This window comes from Oryctolagus cuniculus, chromosome 4 (assembly GCF_051225735.1).
Source record: "Oryctolagus cuniculus isolate XC-2025 breed Fujian yellow rabbit chromosome 4, ASM5122573v1, whole genome shotgun sequence".
Lineage (NCBI taxonomy): Eukaryota > Metazoa > Chordata > Mammalia > Lagomorpha > Leporidae > Oryctolagus > Oryctolagus cuniculus.
Genome location: NC_142870.1, coordinates 164988787 through 165014951, shown reverse-complemented (window position 1 = coordinate 165014951; position 26165 = coordinate 164988787). Strand labels below are relative to the sequence as shown.

General features: G+C 42.1%; 1 protein-coding gene and 1 non-coding gene across 15 annotated transcripts in view; both read right to left on the bottom strand.

Annotated features, from left to right (window-relative positions):
- The window catches only part of LOC108177938 (uncharacterized), a 148200-nt gene extending 142215 nt beyond the window's left edge, over window positions 1–5985 (bottom strand). For 3 of the 6 annotated variants that reach the window (XR_016232888.1, XR_016232883.1, XR_016232884.1), the window contains exon 1: window positions 5848–5985. This is a non-coding gene — a transcript (uncharacterized LOC108177938). The other 3 variants (XR_016232886.1, XR_016232885.1, XR_016232887.1) reach the window with 3 other exon arrangements.
- The window catches only part of RBMS3 (RNA binding motif single stranded interacting protein 3), a 1620164-nt gene that overhangs the window by 1569064 nt on the left and 24935 nt on the right, over window positions 1–26165 (bottom strand). The gene's annotated exons all lie outside the window — the stretch shown is intronic.

Genomic DNA, 26165 nt, shown 5'->3' with positions numbered 1-26165 from the left:
ACTTCTGACACTCTGAAAATAAGCAAGTTGAACTGAAGTGTCAGGATTATTGAGAGTTAAAAGAAACTTAACTGTAGGCAGAAGCGGTTGCTAATCGTGGTCAGTCCTAAGAGAAACTCATATCTACACAGACATTTATTGACTGCTTTGGCCGCTCAGCATCCAGATGCAGCCTTCAGTCTTCGTGGAGTCACAAACCCAAGTACACCCCAACCCACCGCAAGGGGCCATCATGTAATCTAAGCTTCAGTCACTGGACACTGTATTATAACTTCTAATCTTAAGAAGCACAAGGCCATAAATGAGGACACATTCAGGCAGATGCTATTGTTGGATGCCAAGAGTTGCCTGTTCCTTGTCAATGGCCAAGTGTCATTCTTCAGTGTACTGTCCATTCTGGTATCTACCAGGTATCCCCTCTCTAAACTCCATGTCTTGCCTTGGACAGAACCAGAATGTGCCGCTTACACCAAAGTATCTGAACTGAAGAAGGACAAAATCACAGCCCTGTGATTGTGTTTCTTTGGATTTTACTCTAAAATACTTATTTTTTTAAAAGTATTTAGTAGCCACACCAAAGAGCTGGACAACACAGCTCAACAGGTACAAATTAAGATTTGGAGCACTGGCTGTCTATGAACCCATTATCCAGACCTTGATGGCTCAAAGTAATAGCATTTCTTGAACAAAAATATATTCCCAGCTACAATCACCTGGACTTGTGATTTAAAATTTTATAGTCACAAGACTCCCTGCTCCGCACACAAATTTCAAGTGGAAACTTCTCTTCAAATTTACCCATTTCCTTCAAAGGAAGGAAGCAAGGAAAGAAGGAAGGGCAAAACAGCAAAAAGGAAGAAATGAAAGAGCAAAGGAAAGATCACAATTGCTTTTAACACTTTCTTTGCAGTCCTTAGATGTTTAGCAATCTTTCCACTCCTGGCTGTCACGAAGTTCTACCTTTGCTCAGTATAATTCTATACCATTTGTGTCACCGTTATCTCATTTTGGTAACTTTCCAAATCACACTTTTTCTGGGACTGATACAGTTTTGTTTCACTTATTATAAAGCTATATAATGGGGCCATGACTCTGAGTTATAAAAGATAGTTTTTATTTAGAGTAAATCATAATTTTTTTTTTGACAGGCAGAGTTAGACAGTGAGAGAGACAGAGATAAAGGTCTTCTTTCCGTTGGTTCACCCCCAAAATGGCAGCTACAGCCGGCGCGCTGCGCCAATCCAAAGCCAGAAGCCAGCAGCTTCCTCCTGGTCTCCCATGAGGGTGCAGGGCCCAAGCACTTGGGCCATCCTCTACTGCCTTCTCAGGCCACAGCAGAGAGCTGGACTGGAAGAGGAGCAACCGGGACAGAACCCAGAGTGCCAGCGCCACAAGCAGAGGATTAACCTAGTGAGCCACGGCGCTGGCCCATAATTGTTAATAATTATGTTTTTATGGGGAGAAAGTAGAAGCAACTCAGGATGATGCACAAGTAAGTTCTATTAGAAACGATGGTGGGTGCATTTATGGATTGTCCACTTTTCGCTGGACACAGCTGGAAGCTTTACATGAGTTTTAATTAGTCCCTCATGACAATCCTAGTAGGAATCATTCTGTGTGGCTGATATCGGAACAAAAATTGGTTGTAATGGGTATGACACTGTAGCACAACAGCTTAAACTGTTCCCTGTAATTCCAGCATTCCACGTTGGAGCACAGTTCGGGCCCCGGCTGCTCTGCTTCTGACCCACCTCTCTGCTAACGCACCTGGGACAGCAGCAGTGGATGGCTCAAGCATTGGGCCCCCACCAGCCACCTGGGAGAACAGGATGGAGTTCTTGGCTTCACCCAGGTCCAGCCCTGGCTGTTGTTGCTGCCACTGGGGAATGTAAGATCTCCCCCTCTCTCGTTCTCACTCTGCCTTTCAAATAAATAAATCTTTAAAAAAAAAAAAATCTGTAGCAAACCTAGGATTCCAATGCCTGTCCTCTTCCCAAAATGCTTTCCAAAACACATAAAACTTCCCTTACTGCAAGAAGACCAGGCCACACCACCCTAGTGTCTCTCTCCACCAGATGGCAAGCTTCCCAGATGACACTCGTACTAATCATCTAGTAATTAAAGCACCACAAACCCTTTCAAGTGATGTCATCAATTTCCAGAGCATTTCAAAGGAATCTTGAACATTCTCCAAAGAGACATGACCAGAGACTGATGACATTCAATCTGATTCATACCCTATTACAAAAAAGGATGAAGTACATTATTTAAGAAAATAAATTCTATAAATATAATTTAATTCATTAAATCATACCAGCAGGCACACTGTAAGTTGAAAAGCTGGGCTTGGCCTGTAGTTTTGTGTCTCTGGTAGCTTAACTCAACAGAAAATAAATATCATTTAATATCCTTGAACTAGCCACCCAGAAATGTCTTTAAGCTTCTGGGCTGCATCACTCTCACCCCAGAGAAGCAGAGAAGTTGAAAAGTTCTTTGGTCTGGGTCTTAGTACTTCCTGAGTTCCTGGCCCACCCTGTGGCTGAAATGCAAAGGACAAGGGAAATGGCAAAAAGACAGCAAATGAAGGATCTACAGATTGTGACAGTCCATTAATACAGATACTCAGTCTCTGTATCACAAAACGTGACTGTGTTAACAATAGTGCCAATACACCCTTTGTATTCAGAAACAAAGCTTTCATAATTACACTGATAGCAGCCAGAGGTGCCATGTTTGGAATTTCTGATCTACAGATTGCCTCCAAAAAGATTTCCTAAGGATGGTTTGATTGAATTCAGCTAATTCTTTCAGGTTCAAAATGGATAGGGAGAGGTGTTAAGACTTGGGGCCCTGAACCCCACAGTCCAAGCCACTAGCGACACATGCCTGCCGAGCACATGAAATGTGGCTGTGTAAACTGAGATGTGCTCCAAGTGTAAAATATCCTGTTGGATTCCAGGGATTGGATAACAGAAAACAAAGAGCATATAAAATGTTTCAATGTCAATACTGACCACATACTGAAAAGGTAATTTGGGGCTATATTAGGTCAAAACAAATATACAATGCAATTTTTTCACAAAAAGCATTTCTGGTGAGATTTTCTAAGACTCTTCATATGCATGGATTTCAAAATGTATTGCAGCAAAATAAACTGATCTTTAAATTCTACTCTTCCACAAACATTTTGAAGTATACTTGGATTCTTAAAAATATTCTTGCCAGTATCATTTTTCTTTTTTTTTTTTTAAATGTGGCTACTAGAAAATACTAAACTGCATCCCATTTCCATGGAATAGTGCTGCTGTGCCACTGCAGTATCAATGCAGGCTCTATCACACACCAGCAGGGCAGGCCCGTGGGTGGTGGAGGCTGTGCAAGGCACAAGGGCACCTGGCCATGGGTGCAAGCAAGGGCCGATATCCATTCTGGGCTCCACCAGCCAAGCTGCCACAAGAGCAAGAGCCTTCTAATTTGCACACACAGCCACATGGGCTCGGTGCAGGCCCCGAAGGCTCACGCCTTGACCATGAACAAGACCCCTAACCCTGCTTTCCCATTCTCCACTCCATAAAATGGGAGACTCTATGGGACTCACAGGGTTCTTGCAAAGATTAGCAAAGATAATTCACATCAACAGCCTAGTCCGGGGTCTAGCAGATGGCACACTTCAGTAAACGTTTATTATCGTTAGCTGTTACGTATAAACTCTACCCAATTCTGAATCTTCTACAGAATGTGGAAAATCTTCAAAAACAGTTCATTACCATACTACTGCTTCAAGCCAGTGATGGCTCTCTCACCGAACCCCATGGCTTTAAAGCCTCCTCTCCCAGCAGTTGATGGATGAAATGGAATGAGTCCAAGAAGCTGCAAGATTTGCATTTCACCAGAAGAAAACTCACCACAACTACTGGGAAAGAAGTGTAAACAACAGGTTGTTTTTTTTGTTTGTTTGTTTGTTTGTTTTAACAAGTGAAAAGGAAATCTGAGAAAAGAGAAGAAAGGCCAAATACACTATTTGTCATCAACTTGCTGTGACTATCTCGTCCCCTCAAAATGAATGCCAGGTGTATAAGAAGGATAAAACTATCAATTAAGCTGTTACATAAAGATTAAATGACCTTAAAAACAACTAGTATTCTTGGAGAGGTTATTAATCATCATTAGCATCCCTGTCAACCGCAATCCAAAAGTAGGAGGGCCACCATGTCCAAGGCGGTAAAAATACCTCATTCAAAGCGCAAGGTGACAAGGGCCGACCACACGAGGCAGGAGCCCGAGCTCCCATCTGGAAGGGCTGCCCCTCGGCCTGTGTTCCCACCTTGCGGAAATGAGTTACTGGACACGGAGTTCATTAAGCTGTAAGCCCAATTACTATCACATGGCGTCAACCGTATTGCAATTACAGTCCTTGAGAAGGCAGCCAGCCGCCGTTTTCAGCAGAGAAACACTGGTTTAGACAAGGTTTATAAATGATTTTCATTAACTATCATTTACCATTAGCGCAAATAAAAGCACTAAATGCCCACTTTGCTGTAGAGAATGACCTTTGGCCCGGATTCTCTCGCTAACGGATGAGGGCTAAATGTATTGTGACAGCTCCTAATCACATTTAGTGCAGCCCGTGATTTGATGGCGCTGGGTGTCCCATCAACTACAGACAGCCCTGGCAAGGCCATTATATTCTGTTTCCTTTTAGAGATATGCATATTAGGATCCCAGGGAATGGAAGAAAATAAGCCTTCCCCAATCATCCGGAGTATATTTCAATAGCTTTAAGAACTCACAGAGCTACATCATTACCTACAAAGAACTGCTCGCAATAAGAACATATTTCTCTTCTTTATAATTCAGGTTTATATGCCTAAAACGCATTAATCCGATCAGCCAAACTCTAGTACTATAGATAAAAACCCGGTCACCATAACTCACCAGTCAGAAACAATCCTCTCCAAAATCCACACATAATGTTTCGCAGCTCAGCCTCATCGCATAAAAAGTTAATACAGCTGTGTGATATTTAATACTGAGGCATTGGGGCCTGCCTTCCTACTAATCCAGGATAACACATTTCACAGAAACGTCAAGGGGAAACGCTGGGAAGTCAAGGCTCATAACATGAAAATGATTTACTTTGGAACTCTCACTCCTTGATTTGAATGAAAACAAGTGCATGGCTGCCAACGTTCAAAATAAAACACTAAATTATGAGCCCAGCCCCACATTACCACAGGTAATAGCTCTCCTCTGCCTGCAAGAGAAGGGACGCTATGCTTTCCCAGCAAACGTCTGACCCTAAACAGGGGATCACGGCTTCCCAGGACATGCTCTGAGGCCAAACGGGAAAAGAGGCGGAAGATTTACACACTTACGCAAAAGTTGTCTGCTAATAAAAAAGCCAAGCCAAAAGGCAGCGGAACTGAACGCTGCGCGTGCAGCAGTGGTTTGGAAGCAGGTGTCAGTTATTACCAATTGTCTTGGCAGCATAAAGGCCTGCTTGTCCTCTGTTCTTTGTTCCCAGCAAGCACAATCTTTAATATCAGAAGAAAAGCAGGGAGCTAATGCTCGCTCAGTGTTCTACAGGAAAGCGAAACATATTTGTGGAGAAAAAAAAAAAGTCAAGAAGAGGCAAGGCTTTTTATCTCGATACAAATATTTAAAGAAAAGCCACAACACCAGAGAATGCTGTAGTCTTTTGGAAGTTAAAAATAGATGGTTTACATAGACAGGTCCCCTTTCTACAGGCTTTTGGCTGGATGCTACGTGTTTTATCAACACCCAAAGAACCTAAACAGTTTTTAAATCTGCCACATGAATACCCTTAAAAAACAGAGGCCCCATTACCGTTGCTTTATGTGGAACCGACAGGAACTTGGAAGTCAGGGAACAGATTTTTCTCTGTGAACTAAACTTTTCAAGTCAGAGATGTGCAAAGTCACTTTAAAGAGACACAACGGCACCTCTGAGAAGAAAGGAACCCGCAGAGCGGGCTGATGCGGGTTTCTCCTGGCCAAGCACTGAGTCAAGCCACTTACTCCCAGGGTTTTTATCCGTAGGGAACTGGAGGCGGATAAAGTGAGGCCAGGAGCTTGCCTCAGGTCAGAGAGCAGTCAGCTGGCAATGTCCATCCACGCACAGGTAGGGAATCGGCTGCTGGTGGCAGGACTCACTTTTCTGTAGAACTGATATAACTGAGTATCTTATCCTGATGCCACTGAATATTTAAATCATGTAACTCACTCATCCCTGCTGGTTACAGCCTCGCTAAGCAACCAGCTGACTATAATTTGTTGCCTTCGCCTACAGGGAGATGAGTGGGTTGGCTGGTGACATGTATCTATCCCCTTGTCAAACAGAGTTCACTGTATGTTCATCAATTGGCTTTCTGGCTTTATACATTATAGTCAAAAGTTTTTGAGTCAACAATCAAAAGAAGAATCCACTAGCATGGCACTGAGAAATTAGTGTTCTGAGCTTCGTGGGACTGGACCCAGAACATGACAAACCCACAAAATTCATGCCATCCTGTGATGAGGTCCTCAGACTTGGGGAGGAATATTCCAGACATTTCTTTTAGTTAAATGCACACAATTACACAACTCGTGGATTCTGGTGTCCCCTGGTTTCCCAAAATATTTTTTTAAAGGACTACAGAAAATAAAGGCCTAAGGCCGTATAGTTAACCTATAAAGATCTCATTACGCTACCCTTTAACACGATCTAACAATGAGAACCCCTTCAATGTAACAATTCAGGACATGCCTTATTTGTACTTCTTCATGCTATTCTGCACTTTGGATATGGATAATACAGCCTATTGTACATCTTTTCTTTTTTAACTTCAAAGTCACTGATACGCAAAGCTCTGCTCCCTTCTTTAACATAATGCATTTATGAACAGGCCACCAATGGAAATAAAATATTCTAAATGTTTCTTCAATGGATGCTTCATGTTTTAGCAAAACCGGGCAGTTCCACTTAATCTAGTTTCCTTTGAAGAGAGAGAGCTTTTAAATTCGATCTTTAAAAATGGGTCACCTGCAACTGTGTAGATTTCCTAATTTATTCATTGCCTTAACCTTGACATGACCAGGCACAACAGGCGACCTGTTCATAGACTATCCATGCGAGAGTTCAAATTAGGGAGAAACGCACCTTGCATAATACTCAGAAAACAGAGTCATGAGGCCAAACTCTAGGAAAACAAGACAGTTGAAACCGTAAGTGCAAAACCAAGTTTCAGCATACAGAGATCTGAATTCTATCTTTGGTACTTGAGAACTACTGACTTCAGGCTAGTTATTTAACTTCCCTGAGTCTTGGATTTTCCACATATATTAGAATTGAGCAATCACTATGTTCTATGTTCTAGACATTACTCTAATTAGCAATTTAAGCCTCATCACTTTGCTATTAAGGTGATATTATGATTATTATTATTGCCATTTATAGAGGGGGAATCTTGAGGTTTCAATGAATTAAAAGTCTGACCAAGAGCACCCAGTTAGTAATCCCAAGAGCGGGCTTTGAACCCAGGCTGTCTCACTCTAACTTGCCTCCTTAATCATTTTACTGAATATTTTCCAAGGTTGATAGTATAACTCAATGAGATGTTATGCAGGTGCTTCAGAAAGTTTGTGGGAAAATGGAATTAAAAAATAAGTTTATTTTGATGCAAAAGATTTTTAAAATTCATAGAGTTTTTCCTAATATGCATTTTCCATGAAATTTTTATGACAAAAAAACTGCACATGGATTTCAAAATTATTTTGCACCAGATATCTTTTGATTACATTTTCAACAAACTTTTGGAAGTTCCCTCACATGTGTAAAGTACATCACCCAGCATGTATTAACAACTCAGTAATTTCATTGTTACTCGGATTTTATTAATTGTTGGTTTCATTTCATGCCAAGGTAAAAAAAAAATTATGCAGGCCCTTAGGGTTAAAAGTTATTCCATGTATGGGTAGAATTCCTATCTATTCAATGAAAATATTACTTATACAAGTCTAATAACAGTAGCAGTGACATCACCATAGTAACAGAGTGGTTGAGAACACAGGCACAAGCTCAGAAGATCTGGGCTCCAGTCCCAGGTCTAATACTTGCTGGTGAGATCTTGGGCAAGTTGCTCAATCTCTTGAAGTTTCATCCATACATGATTTCTATAAGGTCTCCTACCTCATAAGACTACAGTGAGAATTCAAGGAGACACTATATCACAGGCACCTAGCCCAGTGCCTGCCACAGAGTAGGGACACTCAAAATACCAGCTATTATCTTGAGTCTGGCCCCCTGCTCTTAATAAATTCCAAATCCGTTTGTGTCAAGTATGTCTATGGATATGTTTGTTCACTTGGGGTCATATGCCAGAAAAGCTTTCCCAAAATCTTTCCCACAGCATTGCTTTCAGATGTCCAGAACATCTTCTCCCATCAGCACCTTCACCGTCGCTACCCCACCAATGTTAACCCACAAACACTTCTCAGTGTTCTTAGGGCTGATGCTGTGGCGCCAGCGGGTTAACATTCTGGCCTGAAGCGCACCGGTTCTAGTCTCGACTGCTCCTCTTCTGATCCAGCTCTCTGCTATACCAGATAGCAGTAGAAGATGGCCCAAGTCCTTGGGCCCCTGCACCTGCATGGGAGACCCAGAAGAAGCTCCTGGCTTTGGATCAGCACAGCTCCAGCCATTGCGGCCATCTGGGGAGTGAACCAGCGGATGGAAGACCTCTCTCTCTCTGTCTCTACCTCTCTCCATAACTCTTTCAAATAAATAAAATAAATCTTAAAAAAAAGACTTCTCAGTGTTCTCATTTTTTTAAACTTACTCAAAAGGCAGAGTTACAGATAGAGAGAGGGAGAGACTGAGAGAGAGGTCTTCCATTCACTGGTTCACTCCCCAATGGCCTCAAGGGCCAGAGCTGGTTCAATCCAAAGCCCGGAGCCAGGAGCTTCTTCGAGGTCCCTGACATGGGTTCAGGGGCCCAAACACTTGGGCCATCTTCTACTGCTTTCCCAGGCCACCAGCAGGAACGCTGGATCAGAAGTGGAGCAGCCAGGACTCAACCGGCACCCATAAGGGATGCCAGCACTGCAGGCACAGGCTTAACCTACTATGCCACAGTGTCAGCCCCTGGTGTTCCCATTTTTTTCAAGTCTTTTACTGAGCTTTTTTTTTAACATTTATTTGAAAGGCAGAGTTAGAGAGAGAGCAAGCTTTCTTTCACTGCTGGTTCCCTCCCCAAATGGCCACAATAGCTGAAACTCAGGAACCCAGAACTCCATCTGGGTCTCCCACATCAGTGGCAGGGGCCCAAGCACTTGGACCATCTTCTGCCTCCCCAGGCACAGCAGCAGGGAGCTGGATTGGAAGTGGATCAGCCAGAACTTGAATCGGTGCCCAGATGGGATGCTGGCGCTGCAGGCGGTGGCTTAACCTACTGTGCCAAAGCACAGGCACTGCGTTTTTTTTCTTTTTAATTCCCTCCTAGTAGGTTTCTTTGATCCTTTTTAAAAAATACAGATTAAAAAAATACAGTTGAACATCCCTAATACAAAATTCAAAATACTTGAAAATCTGAAGCACATCTGGTCCCAAGTATTTTGCATAAAGGGACACTCGAACCTGTATCCCTCAATCTCTAAGCACTGTCTGTGTATCTTTTCTTACTACTTCCACTCATAATGCTTCCATCACATTCGCTTCCTAAGGCCATCACTTGGTGACACCCAGCAAATGCTGAGTGTCCACCCTCAGTAGCACAACTTCTTCTCCAGTTGCACCCTAAATGACGACTCCATTCCCTCTCCTTTGCCCAAACCCAGCCTGTGAAAAAGTCTGTTTTACATCCTCAGGATTTCATAGAACCTTTCTTGTATGACATCTGAAGTTAGAAAAAAAAAAAAAGATTGTAGCTGTGTGTTGGCTGTTGAGAAGGAGAAAAGAATGATTTAGAGAAATCATACCAACTCAACTGGTTGAAAAATGAAAAATTCAATCTAAATGTTGTCCTTTCCTACACCATAGCAAACCACTTTCTCTAAAGCTTTAAAACTGCCTTTATTTCTCCCGAGTTATTTTTTGAGTATTAAAAAGTCTTTACTATCCCATTTTCTTTTCGCCCTGTGGTCGTTGGATCTCATTAGAAATATTTATTCTTGAGAATATGAGCTTGTGCCACACACTCCAAAAAGATTTAACTTTTCCCCTTTAATTACCAATTAGCATTTTTTGTTTCTCTTCTCTGCAACTGTGTACTTTGAGAGTTAGACTCCTCTTTATCTGAAAAGAGGCTAAGCCCTTTCTCACAGATTTCAATTGGGGAAAATGAAAGTGGAACATTTCAGCTTTCTCCCTTCTTTCTCTCTTTAAATATTTAAAACTCAAGCAAAGGCACTATTTTATCACATATAATCCTCCTTTCCTGAAAAGTGAGTACAGTATGTGCCTTTTAACCCAAACCAGTTCAACAATACAACTATGTATTTGACTTGGGATGATAAAGGGGTCCTGGAGAGACAAAGTGATGAGAACCTAATGCTTTTCTAGACAGCAAACAATGGTCTCAACCAGGGGTGCACCTGCTCATCTGAACCTCTGAATGGACCACACCTCCCTGTCTCTTCTAGAGAGGCTATCTCAGGTCAGATAACAACAACACACACGACTGATGTGTCCTCACTTTGCCTTTGCCCTACTTCTCATGTGGATCCATAACTGTTTCTTTATTCAGACACCAACTCCACAAGATTGTACTCAGAGGAATTATATTATTTCATAATTGTTAAAATGAGTCCCATTGTCCCCAGCTAAAAGTGCTGTACTCCAAAGCATATGCATTTTGCCCATAGACTAAGAAACTCTAGATTTGTCCACAGAGGTTAATTCTAAAAATGGAAAACCAACATAGAGTATGTACTTTATAGATGTGTAGATACTATTCACTTTAGAACCAGGAAGAATTATACATAAGGAATGTGTTTCCTTAAATCACTTGCAATTGGAGGAGACATCTTCAGCCACTTACTCCAACTCTTACCTTCTTCCAGCTCCCTTTAGTTCTACAGAATTCTTGCTCCTTTTTCAGACTGCTGAAATACCTCCTACTACAATATATTCATAAACTTCCTGAATTCCTGCATACCAAAAATATCTGTATTTTGCCTTCATGCTTGATTGGTAATGTAGCCAAGTATAGAATTGTAACTTCAAACCTCTCCCACCCTCCCAGCACTCTGAAGAACCACACTTCCTTGTCTTCTACCATCCTGTGTTGCTGACAAAAGGCTGTCATTCTTTTCTTAGTCCTTGATAAATAATTTGTTTTCTTCTCCTCTCTGGAAGCTTGTAGAAGCTTTTTATCCTTGGAGTACCAGAATCCTCCTAGGACATATTAAATATATTCCTTGATTTTCATAATAGAAATCTATCTCAAAGTATTATGTTCTTAATGTGAACCCAGCAAGTAGTGCAAATAGTCCAATACAAACATTAATGGTCTCAAACAATGTTCTAGGTATGGGTTTCTTTCTTCCCACCTCTCAGACCTCTCCTGTGTGTTGGATTCTTTCTCAAGCTGACATTCTTGAGGGATTAAAAAGGGTTCCTTTTTGTTTCAGTCACCAGGTCCTTCATGGCTGGAGATCTTAGAACGGGCACAAGCCAAGCTCTCGCCTTCCACATCGATCTCATAAGAAGCACTAATCAGTCAGTTCCAAATTGACAAGAGAACTCCACCTGGTTAACAACAGGTTTTCTTTGTCTTAACTCTGCTTGGCACTTCCTGGAACTTCTCAATCTGAAGAGTTATATTTCCTCTGCTAAAGAAAACGTTCTTCCATCCCTTTCTGACCATGCCCTATATTCTATCCTTTCCTATACTTTCTTTCTGGAACTCCCATTAGAGTCAAACTGGAGTCTAGACCTGACCTGACCCGTTCCTTATTTTAACACTATTTCCCTATTTTCTAGCTTTTTACTATATGTTATAAAAGGTTCCCTTGATTCTGTCTTCAGGAGTAACAATATGGTCTTCAGCCCCATTTTATTTTATTTACTCAGTTATTATTTTATTTAGTCAGTCTATTTACTGACTTTTTTTTTTTAATACCAGCAGTCTATTTTTGATTTTCAGAAACCCTTGTCTGTTTCCTGGATGTAAGCTCTGAGAACACTAGTTTTTTTCCATTACTTGAATTATTTCTCCTTATTTTTGATGAGTTGTCCTATTCACCTTTGTTCTTTTCTTTTCCTCATGGTTTTCAAGAAACATCTGTCAACCCTTGTTAGTCCATACATACACCTGAGTAAATGGTTTAAGAGACACAGCGTGGACTTACTTTAAGGAGGTGTACGTTTACTTCTGCAAGTATCATGTGGCCCTTCAGTGGCAGGGTTGACTGCAGGCTCTGGGGAGGACGACGGTGTACGGGAATGTGTGTATGGTTATGCACCCAGAGTTTGCTTGACATGCAGTATGCAAAGAGGCTGTGGGAACCACATTTCACCGCAGGGACAGAATAGTTTGCTGTACTATACTTCCATCTCAGGAACCTGCCTTTGCTTTTGTTTCCTTTATATCTGTTATAGAGATGAGGATTATCTGTGTGCACAGCCTTGCTCTACTCGTAGACTCCTGTATTCTCACTAGGAGCTGTCCTCACACAAATCATTTTCCTTAGGAAGGAAGCAGTTCTGCAGCTTCAGCCAAAGAGCAAAAGCCCATTCCTCCCAGCTGTTCTGATTAATAAGGACTAGGAGGGGCAAGCAAAAGTCCAGGATGCTAGAAAGCACAGTTCTATAAAGTGAAAGACTTCAATGATTGTTCAGGGGCTCATTCTTTCCTCTGTTGACTCCAGATTTGAAGTTGCTTGAGTTTGTCCCTTCTATTAACTTTCTCCATCAGTTCAATCTTGTTTTCCATCTTCCATGTATTCTTCAAAACCTCTGGTTAGAGAGTGGGACAGCCAGCTTCTGAGTGTAGATCTTTGAGCACAAGTGGTCCAAGAGCAAATTAAAAATGGCTGTCGTAGAGAAAGAAAAGATTTTTGTTTTGAAATAAGCCCAGTGCCACGCTGTGGAAAAAGGAGGCAAGCCCAAGACTGAACCGAATCTCCCTTGTCCGTTGGTGAGGATGACAGGTCGGGCCACTGGAGCCTCTTACACAGATGCCAAGAACAAAGGTGTCACCTTGGTGTGGAGTATTCAGAGAATCCCAAGAAATACATCTCTGGAAACAAAATGATCTTCACTGGCATTAAGCAGAATGAAAGGGTAGATTTGATAGCTTCTTTCTTTTTTTAAGATTTAGTTATTTATTTGAAATTCAGAGTTACACAGAGAGAGAAGGAGAAGCAGAGAGAGAGAGAGGTCTTCCATCTACCGAGTCACTTGCTAATTGGCTTCAATGGCCAGAACTGCACCAATCCAAAGCCAGGAGCCAGGAGCTTTCTCTGGGTCTTCCCATGAGGGTGCAGGCCATCTTCTACTGCTTTCCCAGGCCATAGCAGAGAGCTGGATCAAATCTCTGTGAGTGAGATCACAGAGGAAAGAATGGGCCATCAAAGAAGGAGGTACCTTTCTCTGAAGAAATGAGAGAACTTCCACTTTTGATTATGGCCTTGTCTAAATTAGGTCAGAGTTTGTGAACTCAAGAGATTTTCATAGCCTTGGCAGTTCATGACAAGAACCTCGGGTGATTACTGACGTCATAAATAAGAGTGTCAGTTGATAAATCAACAACAGAAGTCACTGTGCACTTACTCCCCATGTAGGACCTCTGTCCTTAATGTGTTGTACTAGGCAAATTAACAGTAAAACTGGTATTCAAACAGTACTTTACACTTTGTGTGTCTGTGTGGGTGCAAACTGTTGAAATCTTTACTTAGTATATACTAAGTTGATCTTCTGTATATAAAGATAATTGAAAATGAATCTTAATGAAGAATAAGATCAGAGAGGGAGTAGGAGATGGGATGGTTTGAGAGTGGGAGGGAGGTTATGGGGGGGGCGGACTGCTATAGTCCTAAAGTTGTACTTTTGAAATTTACATTTCTTAACTAAAAGTTAATTTAAAAAAAAGAAGAAGAAGTGGAGCAGCCAGGACTTGAACTGGCATCCATATGGGATGCCGGCACTGCAGGCAGCAGCTTTACCCACTATGCCACAGTGCCAGACTATTGATAGCTTATTTCAAAAATGCTTCTAATGAGTTGGCCACTGCCTTATATATTACAAAACAGGAATGTCTTGTGACTTTTTTAATGTGTACAATTTAATTCTCATACACCAGAACTCAGGTCATGAATGGTTGGCACAGTACAGTGCTGATTTAGGTAAGATTGCCTTGTGTGGTTCAATAAACATAATTGGGTTTATTGAAATTTTGGTAGTAACTCCAATTCAGTTAATGCTGTCACTGTTTTCTCCTTCTGAAGATGGGACTGGAGTTAACTAATAATGTTCAGCTTTTCACAAAGTTAGTAAATGCCATCACGAAACCTGTTAGGAGACTGGATTTATACATAATGTGGAATCTTTTCATTGTCTCGGAACTGGGGAAGACTCACTTGTGTTCCAGTCTGTGGTCTTTAGCCTGTATTTCTGGTCTTAACTATGTCAATCTAATGAGAATTTCCTTTTTCCAACATGCTTTTAACCTACTGAAAGGCAATTTAGTGTGACTTCTGTATATCAAATGAGGAATATTTAAGACATCTCACATTTTATAGATGATCTTTAAGGTCAGGCGCTTTGAAAGTCAGCATGACCAGACAGAGTAACAAGTTAAACTTGACTTTCAAATCCTTTACTATCTGACACTAAGTTATAATTCAGGATTGTCCAAATACATAAAATTGGGGAACTACTGTACATTTCTGTTTAGTTATGGTGCTTTTGCCAGCTCATCAGAAAGACTAAAGTAGAGAAGATAAACATCAGCACAAACTTCTAAATTATGTAATCACAAAGCATAAGAGAATTAAAAGCAAAATTTCAGATCATAAAAAAACTCTCTGGCTACTGATAGTACCTATTTAAGAATACATTTAAAAGTCCATCAAAAAATTGAATTAAAAGATAAGCTCATTTCGGTACAAAATGTTTTGAAATTCATGCATATTTTCCATAAACTTTTTGAAGTATACTCATATTATCTGCTTCTCATTGCTATAGCAAAATACCTGAGGTTGGGTAATAGAGAAAAGAAGTTTATTCAGCTCACTGCTTTGGAGGCTGAAAGTCCAAGAGCAGAAGGCCCCATTTGTTCAAGCTCTGGTGAGGGCCTCATGGCAGACAGCATCACAGCAGGAGAGTGTGTGAGAGAGAGAGGTCACATGGTGATATGGGAAGTCGGAGAGAGAGGAGGGGTTGTTCATACTATTTCATAACAGCTTACTCTAGAGGGAACTAATAGGGGTCCCATGAAGACTTTTTTAATCTTTGCAAAGGTCAGTGGTCCCAATGACCTACCCAACTCCCATGAGGCCACATCTCCTAAAGATCCCACCACTTTTCACATCCTCACACTGCGGACCAAGCTTCCACCACATGCACCCTTCAGGTCAAACCACACCCAAACCATAGCAGTATCTCAGCTTGTTCTCCAATGCTGTTGTAGCCTCATTCTTTTTAAAAATACTTTTTCTGCAATTTTAATGGAAGGGAACAAGAGTTAGATGCATGTGATTAGTCAGCCATCTTGAGCTTAGAAGCTTCCAGATACCAATTAAAGCCTACTGGATTGACAAAATCATCAAGATTTACAGTGCTGTGTGGTAGCAAAAGTGTGGGAAACAGGCACTTCCCTCTTACAGTAAAAAGGCTGCAGCACCCGTTTTGGAGGGAATCTGACAGTCACTACCAGCAGGTTAAATGATCACAACCCCTGACTAACAATTTCACATTTATAATCTATCTATCTCCCCTCCAGACACACTAGTGTGACTACCTAAAGATATATTGTGTAATTCTGTTGACCAAAGCACTCTCCTTAAAAGCAAATACGTAAGAGATGGATAAATAGGGCAAGGGTTAAAAAACTATTTTACAGCCATAAAGTGGCTAGAGGTAATGTGGAAAGATGCCTGGGATGTGTGATTGACAAAAGTAAGTTGCAGATAAGTATGGTCCTTACAGTCCCAGCAAAACACAATATTTATCCGAATGGTATTCCTTGTTACTATTCTGATACACTTGTATAATAAAATGCTTCTAACACATTTTGTCTGCTCCTATTTCATTTTATTTTTAATTTTCTCTGACATAAACCAGACATAATTGATGGCTGTTGTCAATTAAAGATAAGTAATAACTTAAATGATGTCACAATGCAGGAAATGCAAGATTTCCTTAGGAAAAAAAAGTGTTGACACACAATATACTGATAAAAAGTGTTATAAATCATAATGTAATACAGTTTATTTCCTATTTTCATCTGTACTATCTCCAAAATTTTAGATACCATATTTCTATAGCCAATGTCAAAATCCTTCATACTAGGGCCAGCGCCGTGGCTCACTTGGTTAACCCTCTGCCTACGGTGCCAGCATCCCATATGGGTGCCAGGTTTTAGTCCCGGCTGCTCCTCTTCCAGGCCAGCTCTCTGCTGTGGCCCGGGAGGGCAGTGGAGGATGGCTCAAGTCCTTGGGCCCTGCACCCGCATTTGGAGACCAGGAGGAAGCATCTGGCTCCTGGCTTCAGATCGGCATAGCGCTGGCCACAGCGGCCATTTGGGGAGTGAACCAGGGGAAGGAAGACCTTTCTCTCTGTCTCTCTCTCTCACTGTCTATAACTCTACCTGTCAAATAAATTTAAGAAATAAAATAAATAAATAAATAAATAAATCTTTGAAAATAAATCCTTCATACCAAAAATACAAATTCATCTTAAGACAAAAATAATTTTCACCTTTGAAATTTAAATGACAATTTTCTGATTTCACCCAGAATCAATTTCCAGTTATACTGTGTTTCCAAAAGGCTCTGTGCGATGCTCACCTTTCTTTCTCATTTTGTCATGAACTCTCTTTCCTTTCCTTGGACATCGTAAAGAACAGCATAACTAGGACCAGAATGCATTAGGTGAAAAGTAAAGTGTTTCACAGAGTCTGAATTAGTAAAGCTTAGACTTGTTTTATAATTTCAAAACTAGTAACATTTGAATGCATTCAAAATTTATATTAAAGGCACTTAAGCAAGTTTTCCCAAGATGTCCATCAAAGATACTCTTCATGTCTGTTACAATGTTTTGGATTTGTAGTACTTCTTTTTTTATTCTTTCTTAGAATTTGCATCTCTTTGAATACATTACCCATCTGTTCTTACATGTTTTCTACTTTTTCTATTAGAGCCCTTAGCATATTAGTAATAATGATTCCTATGGGTGAAATGGTCATTTTTTCCATTCACTTATTGTTTATAGCCATTGTCTATATTCTCACTAGGGTCTTTTTACTTTTTACTTGTTAAACTTCTTCTCTGGTAAAGAATTAAGCCTTTTTACTGTAATGTAAGTTTAAAATATGTTATCTCAGAAACTAAAAATAAAAGGCAGAAATGGGGAAGGAAGGAGGTTGGGAAGGAGGAAGGGAGGATCATCATGTTCTCAGAATTGCATCTATAAATCACAATGAATCTGTTATAAACTAATTAAAATTAGAATTTGAAAAATTAAAAAATAAATTTTAAATATTATAAATGAAAAATATATCAATAACAGTGACCCCGTGTCAGAGTCTCTGCCATAAATGAGTCTGACTCTGATGACTGCACCATCACTTCAAGCTGTGTGTTTTGCCTTTTAGTACGCCTTGTAAATTTCTTGTTGAAAACTGGACAGAATGTATTAGGTACAAGGCACTGCAGGAAACAGATCTCGGTTTTAGTTAGCCTGTGCCTCTGGACTAGGAATTCCACAAGCCTTCTCAGTGTCCCTCACCCTGGCTCCAACTCTTTGGTCAGACAAGGAGGCTAGAGGGGCCACCCCTTCCCCCATGTCAGTTAGCCTCTGGTGAAAGACGAATCTGGTTAAGATGAACAGAATGCTCTGGGCGTGTTTCAAAACAGTAAACGTCTCCCTTTCCCTGCCAGAAGCACAATGGATTTTTCTCATATTCCCTGTGGGAAGCAGGGTTCCTAGAGGTAAAACATACGAAAGTGTGGGAACAACCAGGACTGGGAACCCTGGAGTTTTTTTGTTTTTTAATGGATTTTTTTTTTAATTTGACAGATAACGTTATAGACAATGAGAGAGAGACAGAGAGAAAGGTCTTCCTTCTGTTGGTTCACTCCCCTAATGGCTGTCACGGCCAGCTCTGGCTGATCGGAGCCAGGAGCCAGCTGCTTCCTCCTGGTCTCCCACGCAGGTGCAGGGCCCAAGCACTTGGGTCATCTTCCACTGCCTTCCTGGGCCACAGCAGAGAGCTGGACTGGAAGAGGAGCAACCAGGACTAGAACCCAGCACCCATATGGGATGCCGGCGCCGCAGGCAGAGGATTAACCAAGTGAGGCACGGTGCCAGCCCTGGGAACCCTAGAGTTTTTAACTCTCAGACTTGTCCACATGAAACCTCTAAAATTTATCAATCACAGCTTGGGTTTCCCCGTTCTGGCTTGGGCTCCTCCCGAGGTTTCTGCTCCGGTGACTTGTCATTCTCTGTATCTGCTGCCTCTCCAATTTAGGGACCACTGGTTTCCCCTGAGATCATGAGTTCTCCAAGGGATGTAAGAAGAGCTGTTGATTCCTCAGTTTGTTCAACTTTCTTCTAGTTGTGTGGATGAGGAGATGATTTCTGACTGCCCTATATGCCAGAGTTGGAAAAATGGAAACTTTCATAATCCTCTACACAAAGACTTACTTGAACCTGTGATTTGAAAATATATATTCCTGTTATTCATTTTAAACATGATAAAATGAAGTGGCAGATTCTTATGGAGACAAACTTATCCAAGAAATTAGCAATGGGCCATATGAGAAGTTAGAGACCCTTTCAGACTGGAGCCCCAACTGATAGGGTGAAATTGCTTATCTCCGAAGGACTGCCCAAACTCTATTAGAGTAAGTGGTGGATGAGATTTAAAAACAGACTCCTTTAGATAAACAAGGGAGCTATGGAGAATTAGGGCAGCTTTCAAGCTTACATCATTCCACTATCCAGAATTAAATACACACAAACATCCCACAATAGGACAAATCTAAATGGCCAAATAAATATAAAAAAGGAGATGCTCACATTTATTAATAATAAGTGAAATGCAACTAAATCCCATCAGGGTGGCCAATGCAGAAGGGAGGACAGTTTGAAGTAATGGTTAAAGAAAGTCTTCAATGTATGTTTTTCATAAACCTACTTGAACTGCTGGTACAAAGTACAAGTACAACCACTCTGGAAAGCAATACAGCAGTGCTTATTATAAACACCCCAACCAGACACTCCAGCCCCGAATATATACTGTGGAGACATTCTGACACAATAGAGCGTTGCTGTCACAGTTAGGAGCCGCAGAAACTCAGGATGCCTGCCATTGGAGTAATGATCCAACAAAACATGGTGGGCGCACACTGGAAGATGATGACATCTTTATCGAAGCAAACCAGCCGCATGGGAAAGATGACTGCATATCAAACACATAGTCTGTGTATAATAAGAAGACAAGTGGGAACCACACCACAGTACACAGAACAAGATGACACATTTTACATGTTTAATGATGGGCACATGCGCAGGTGCCTACACAGAAGAGGAAAATTCAAATAGGGTAAGGGGGTATTGAGTACTAAGGGTGAAAAAAAAAAAAACTGACAGAGGTGTGGCATTGACAAGAACAACACACACACACATGAGTCCTCTCTAGAAACTTCCACATATCACCCACCTTTGCAGTTTCCCCTAGACCTGCCAGTCACTGCAGACAGGGGCCATGTCCCATGCCTACCTACTGCTTTAGCGACCATGTAATCATTGGTTTCCTATGGGTCTGTTCACATCAGAGTGACTCTTTTTTTTTAAAAAAAGTATGTTCATGTTCTTCAATGCTCACTTCTTCATTTCAGAACTTTGGACTTGTTTTGTGATTCCAAATGTGATACTTACATACATTGAAAAAATTTAGGGGCATTTAAGGAAATTTTATTTTAGAAATTTATTTATTTGAGATGCAGAGTTACAGAAAAAAAGGTTAGGGAAATTTTATAGTCCTTGATACTAAATGCTTACTTGACTATGTCTATAATTTGGAAATATGTACCCCTATCATTGCATATATGAGGAAATTAGGGGAGAAGGTCTTTCTTAGACATGTGTATCAGTACATTAGCAGCAGACCAAAACTGAGAAGTCAGGTCCCTGACATTCAGACCAGCACCTCTGCTAACAGGGTCAAACACAGGAAAGCAAAGTGCTGCCGAAGGGAGCTGGCTCCAGGCAGCAGAGAGCAGACTGCAGCCCACAGTCCCTGCCCCATGCACCTTCTCTCTCTTTCCCCAGGGTTTTTAAATATTTTCCGACAACTAAACAAGGGCTTTGGTGCTAACAGCCCTGTACACCATCGAAGTGACCTGTATCAAAACCCTTACCTGTGGGGCAGGCATCCTTCTGCAGTGGTTAAGAGACCACTTGGGATACCCACACCCCTCTTGCAGAGCTTGGGTTTAGGTCTTGGCTCTGCTTCCAATTTGTTTCTAGCTAATGAGCAACCTTGGAAGCAGAAGACAACTGGCTACTTGAGTCCTACCCACCATGTGATGGACCTACATTAGGTTCCTGGCTCCAGGCTTTGGGCCTGACCCAGCCCTGACTCTTCAACATTTGAGAAGTGAACCAAATGGCTGGAAGATCGATGTCTCTCTCTTGCTCTCTCTCTCTCTCTTGCTCTCTCTCTCTTTCTCTCTCTCTCTCTCCCCGTTCCTGTCTCTCCCTCTGTCTCTCTGCCTTTCCAATGAAAACAATTAAATATTTTTTAAAAGCTACCTTCTGCATTTATAACTCACATTTTACCACTGTGGTCGCACCAGAACATTCAATTCATTCTCACCGACAAAATACTTACAGGGAAAAAGAAAAGGCTCACACAGGCCTCCCCCAAAATGTAAAATAGTCCCAGAAGAGAGAATTAAAATGCTCATTTTAGTTTTCCTGAGGTCTAAATCTCCTCAGGCACCTCCTGTGATCTTTTATTTAGAGGGTAAAAATATTCAGCTGCCCGCCTATACTTCCTCCTTTAGGCATTTAGCCCAAAAGAAAGAAGAAAGAGGAAAATATTTCTAAAGAAAGCCCCAAATTTAAACAATAACAGAACAGATTAGAATCGAAGAGGCTTTTGCAGGAGGTTGAAAATGGTGTCATTTACAGTAACCCTGGATATACAGATGACATATGAGTACCTCTGATCTTTCCTAAGGAACTGGAATTTGTATTGATAGAAAAAGCTTCCCGCTATCAGAAAACAAAAGCAGCAACAAGAAACAACACTGATCTCTTTGATCACAGAAGCACTATTCATGGACAAAGGAATTGAAGTGGAAAAACAACTTCAGATTTCAATCTACGCTATAGAGTGGTTCCCACAAACACACCCAGCCAACAGCTGCAGTGACAAGGACCCGAGCAAAGTGCAGTAACGCTGGGGGAGCGCACCCCTCCCAGGTGGAGGAATAACCTCTGACTTCACAATGGCACAAGCAGGTCAGCGTGAGGAGCATCTCATTCTAAAAAGGTCCACTTAACCATCGTTGCCGCGAGGGCTGCTAAACACCCTTCAAGGTTACCAGATAAGACACTTAAGTCACATCAGGAACACATTTGGAGGTTTAATAACCCACAGACCAGGAAACAGCTTCCTGTAGGTAAGTTAAATCACCTACCCTGGAGATCTGTCCTGTTCCTTCTCTTTCCGATTCCAGAGGATAACAGCTGCCCCTGCTTCCATGACAAGCCCTTCCCGGATTGCAAACACATGAGCCAATGGTTGTGCGGGACCTCTGCCTGTGTCCTCCCTTCTCCACCTCCTGAGCACTTCAGGAAGTCTCCACACTGTGAGAACAGGCCACGTGCAGGGAGGGGCAAGGAGCACCTTCATATCAAACACAAGGAGAGAACACTCCCACAACAGAGCACCTGGGATGTATCTCGTGCGGGGAGGGAAAGGAGAGGCTATCGGAAGACTCGGGGACCTCCTGCTAAGGCTCCACCTTAAAGATATGTCCTAATATTAACATGTATCCACTAACATGTTCTAATGCTCATCTACAAGGATGTACTCTGCAGCCCTGTTTTCCTAAGAATTATCATGTATTTAATTATTATTTATTTGAAAGGCAAAGTGGCAGAGAGGGAGGGAAAGACAGAAAGATACCTTCCAGGGGCAGCACTGTGCCATAGCAGGTGAAGCTACTGCCTGCAACACTGGCATCCTATAAGGGTGCCAGTTTGAGTCCCAGCTATTCCACTTCAGATCCAGCTCCCTGCTAATGTGACTGGGAAAGCAGCAGAAGATGGTCCAAGTGCTGGGGCCCCTGTACCCACGTGGCAGACCAGGAAGAAGCTCCTGGCTTCAGTTTGGCCCAGCCTAGCCCTGTTTATTGTGGCCATGTGGGGAATGAACCAGTGGATGGAAGATCTCTCTATCTCTTCCTCTCTCTCTTTCATTTTCAAATTAATAAATTTTTAAAAAAAGAGATCTTTGGGGCTGACGTTCTGGTATAGCAGGTCAAGCTACTGCCTGCAGTGCATGCATACTGTATGGGCGCTGGTTTGAATCCCAGCTGCTCCTCTTCCAATCCAGCTCTCTGCAATGGCCTGAGAAAGCAGTGGCAGACGGCCCAAGGACTCATGTGGGAGATCCGGAAGAAGCTCCAGGCTCCTGGCTTTGGATAGGCCCACCTCCAGCCATTGCAGCCACTTGGGGAGTGAACCAGCAGACGGAAGACCTCTCTCTCTCTCTCTCTCTCTCTCTATCTCTCCACCTCTGCCTTTCTAATCAATAAGTAAATCTTTTTTTTTTTTTTTAAATATTTGATCCACTGTTTCATTCCCCAGCTGACTGCAACACAAGTCTGGGCCAGGCTGAAGCCAGGAGCCAACAACTCCATCCGGGTTTCCCATAGGGCCCAAGTACTTGGGCCATCATCTGCTGCCTTTCCACATGCATTATCAAGAAGCTGGATCAGAAGTTGACCAGCAGGGGCTTGAACCAGCACTGCAGTATGGGATGCTAGCAGCTTTACAAACAGCAGCTTAACCTGCTGCACCACAAAGCTAGCCTACACAGCCCTGTTTATAAAAGGAAAAATTGGATAGTAAAATTCTATAATAAAAGAATAATTGTGTAAAACTATGTGTATGTTGATTGGGATACTATTCAACCATGAAAAGTAATGCTGTTAGAGTATTTATTTCAGGAGCTGGCATTGTGGCGTTATGGACCAAGTCTCTGCCTGTGGCACCAGCGTCCTATATGGGTGCTGGTTCATGTCCCGGCCAATCCTTTTCCAATCTAGTCTGCTAATGGCCTGAGAAAGCAGTGGAAGATGGCCCAAGTACTTGGGCTTTTGCACCTACATGGGAGACCTGGAAGAAGCTCCTCGCCCCTGGCTTCGGATTAGCTCAGCTCCAGCTGTTGCAGGCATTTGGAGAGTGAACCAGTGGATGGAAGACCTTTCTTTCTGTCTCTGCCTCTGTCTGTTAACTCTACCTTTCGAATAAATAAATAAAATATTAAAAAAATGTTATCTTCTTAACATGAATACCTTTATAATACAAAAACTGATATTTAAGAAGAGTGAAATATTGTATTAGTTTGTTTTAATAGATTTTTTATTCTCTCTGACAATATTAGTCTACAAAAACATACAATCAGATCTTGACAGTGGTTACTTCTGGGTAGTGGAATTATAAGGGTTTTCCTCTTATTTTTACCTACCAATATTTTCTGATTTTTCTCAATATTAGTTGATGCTACTGCTTTTGAGTTAGAAAAAAAATCTAGTTGTTATTTATTTATTTATTTTAGAAATCTCTTTTAGAGAGGATAACTTGTTGCTTTGTATAAAACTAAACAGAAAGTTGGATGTAGCTCTTCAGATGGCAAGAAAATTAGAATCTAAACAAGGGTACATCCAAGAAAGGGTGTAAGAGCAGAAGAGTGGCAATGAAGAGTTAGATCAGGGTCAGGGATTCAAGGCTTCCCTTCCATTTTGCGCAGCTTCTCCAAAGCACTGGATGTGGACTCCTCGTCTGCACACCATGCCCTCTTGGTTTTTTCCCATCCTCTGCCTGTCCCTTCGCTGTTGGCTTCCACCACTCTGCACACTTCCCTAGGCTGATGTCAGCGACCATTCTACAGCCACCCCTGCCATCAACCTCTCTCTCGGCCTGCAGAGTTGAATTTCCAATCTCTGGAAGTCCCGTCAGCCCATTCAGCTCCACGTATCTCAGAGGTAACACAGTACCCTCTCCCGACCAGCCCGTGCCTCGCCCAGTGCTGCTCCCTCTGTTCAGCAGGAGCACCACGCACCCAAGCCAGACATCTCAGTGCTGGTCTGAACTCCTCCCTCCCTGTGACTCTTCAAGCCATATCCACTGTTTAAATTCTCTGGTACCTGCTGTCTCCTCTTTTTTCATCGTCACTTTAACCCAATCCCCTGTCCTCCCTAACTTGCATCAGATACTTCTTCACTCCAATTCCTAACTAACTTCATCATCTCATCCAATGTGCAAAGCTGTCTAGTATCCCATCCCCACCTTGACTTTCTGCTGTGCATAAGCCCCTCTAAAGTCTGGTTTTAACTTCTCTTCCCAGTCCGAAGGTTCTCTCCACCACCAGCTACAGCATGCACTCACACACCCTGGAGCCACCAGATTCCTGCCAAATCCCAAACACGAAATGTTCACAATGCCCACATACCTATGTGCCCCAGTTCTACTCCCTGGAAGCCCCCTCTCTCTTTTTCTTCCTATCCATTCTTGCAAATCGTCCTCACTCTTTCATACCTGATTATGTAAGCTGCAACCTTACTGCTGGGCAGTCATTCCTCCCTCCCAGCTTTCACAACCTGTACATTCCTTTTTTATATTGCTATATCCCCCTTCTCATGCCACCCTTACCACTAAAGGAGACGGGACAGGCTCTGGCCCAACTCCTCTGTGAAAGCCACGCAAGTTCAACAGTCACTTCCCCCATGTCTCTTGCAGGTAGGGGAGGTCATCTGACACAATCTGGTCAAGGAGACATCAGTGCAAAACTGCTGGGGAATTTCTGGAATGGTTTTGCTTTCCTAAACTGGTACAGCTGGTAAGCTCGCTCTTCCTCACCCTACACATGAATGTACTCTCTGGAGATGCACAAGCTATCTCGCCACTGCAAGGACAAGGCTAAAACGAAGGCACAGAGATCACAGTTCTGATGCCAAAATGAGCTCCCAAACCCCCACCTGCAGCCACACATCTTCAGACTTAAGGAGAACTCAACCCCGGTTCATCTGGCCGTTTTCATGCCAGTGAAATGCCACTACATTCCTGACAGGGTCTTCTTCACTAATTAGTGTAGCAATGACTACTGGGGGCCTGTATCAGTCTCCTGACACTGTATTTATCATTTTTTCCCTTAGTTAGTGTTTAGACATCACCTTTTCTCTTTACGGCCCTGAAGACGGATTCACTGAGAAAACAATTTCCCAACACTACACACAGATAGGAAGTTTTTAAGCCAGGATTCCAACTCAGAGCTGTCTGCTGTGAAAGCTTGTTTCTTTCTTCTTTTTTTTTCTTCCCCAACACTTTTGAAGACCAATTCAGTGCGGCTAGACCATGAAAAGAGCTGTCAAAGACAACACAGGTTTGCAAGCCCGGCAAATGAGAAAAGCTGTAACAGCCAAATCCATTTACCAGTTTACCAATGAGCTGGTGGCGTGGGATCGAGTGAAAAGCCGTGCTAAAGTTGGCAACAGATGAATCCTTTCAAAGGGACCTTCACAAGAATTATCAATCCTGCCACTCTTTGTCACAGTAGATTGGATTCTCCTCTTGAAGCCAAAATGGTAACTGTCCAGTGCTCCACTTTCTCCAAGACGCTTGCAAATGTATTCACAAAGGAGATCCATGTTGTGGGAGAAAGGTTGTTTAAAGCACTTGGGAGCATGTAAAGGCACCACGGGAAAGAG